The following is a 1,701-nucleotide window of genomic DNA, read 5'->3' as shown; positions in this document are numbered from 1 at the left end:
TCTTCGTTGACTTGTTTCAACCCTGCGAAAAGTACGGTTCCTTTCGGTTTAAATACCGGTATAGCACTTGCTTTTACTTGAAACTCCGCTTTTATTTTGGTGCAAAGACCTAATTCATCAGAAAAAGAACTCCAGGAAAAATCTTTTTTAATTTCTTTTTTTTTTTTTAATTCCTCCAACGCCTTATTTGTACTGGCGGAAGAACCATTCACATTCTTACAAAAAAAAAAAAAACAAATTATGATGAGGTCTCATCAGTTGAATAATTCTATCCCATCTGTTCCAAATAAATCGGTCTTATTATTCAGCATAAAAGCTTTGGTTTTCAAAGTTTTCCCACGAAATGTAACATCACTTATCATTTCACCCTTAAAATGTAATTTTTTTTCCTGAAACACCACATGCAATTTTCGAAGATTCTTTTAATCTCGGTTTCCCGATTTTTCTCCATGTTAATTATCGTGATATCACTACCCAATTGTAATTATCGTGACATCACTGTCCAATTTTAACTTGATATTCACATTATTCATTTTTATGGAAACAAATTTTCTTTTCTGAGCCTCGTTTAAAATTTTTGCTGACAAATTTTTGGTTCAACCTATTTTTTTCTTTTGTTTCGTTCTACAATGTGAGCTTTTGTGTTAGATTTTTCCACATTCAAAAATATTTTAGATTTTTTAAAATATAAGCCTCCGCACCCATAACACGGATTTGTTTTTCTTTTTTTCTTTTCCGATACAGATCAACACATGACTATGAGAACAAACGTAAGAAAAAGAAAAGGAAATCAAAGGTTCAGAAGTGAGAATTGGGTGGAGTTGTTTGGGAAGAAAGGGAGGAAGGAAGAAGTTGAAGGTTGTCGTTTAGTCATAGTTACAAGTTAGTCGTTGACTACTTCACAGTAAATATCCATACATATTCGCGTACCCGTGCGCAGTGCCATGAATAGTAGTGTTTACAAATACAAATATTGAATGTTAAGGCCTGAAATTTGTGGGGGAGGATGATAATCGATTACATTGACCCCCCACCCCACCGCCCACAAGTGCTCAACTGGAATTTACTTTATGATTCCCGACAGGATGAAAGGTCAACCTTGGCAGAATTTGAACCCAGCGGCGGCGAGCTGGCAGAAACGTTAGCACGCCGGGCGAAATACTTATCGGTATTTCGTATGCTGTTACGTTCTGAGTTCAAATTCCGCCGAGGTCGACTTTGCCTTTCATCCTTTCGGGATCGATATATTAAGTACCAGTTACGCACTGGGGTCGATGTAATCGACTTAATCCGTTTGTCTGTCCCTTCTATGTTCAGCCCCTTGTTGGCAATAAAGAAATAAGAATTTGAACCCAGCACGTTCTTTTACTTGTTTCAGTCATTAGACTGCGGCCATGCTGGGACACTGCCTTGAATTTTTAGTCAAATGAATCGATCCCTGTACTTATTTTGGCGCTTTTTGGTTACCTCACACTCATTAAAAAATTGCCATTAAAAACTCGAGTTAATATGGCGACAAGAGATTGAATTAAAAGAAATAATTTTGATTCAATATTTCAACATATTGTTGACCTTTGACCTTCTCAATAGGCATGCTATGATCTGCTATAAAAATTTTATCAGATTCAAGACGTTTAAATTTTTTCAGTTCTCATGTTTAGTAAGTTTTCTTCTTTTTGTTTTATTAAACGGTTTTTATAT

This window comes from Octopus bimaculoides, chromosome 4, assembly GCF_001194135.2.
Source record: "Octopus bimaculoides isolate UCB-OBI-ISO-001 chromosome 4, ASM119413v2, whole genome shotgun sequence".
Lineage (NCBI taxonomy): Eukaryota > Metazoa > Mollusca > Cephalopoda > Octopoda > Octopodidae > Octopus > Octopus bimaculoides.
The sequence above is the reverse complement of the archived record's forward strand: the minus strand, read 5'-3'. Positions refer to the sequence as shown.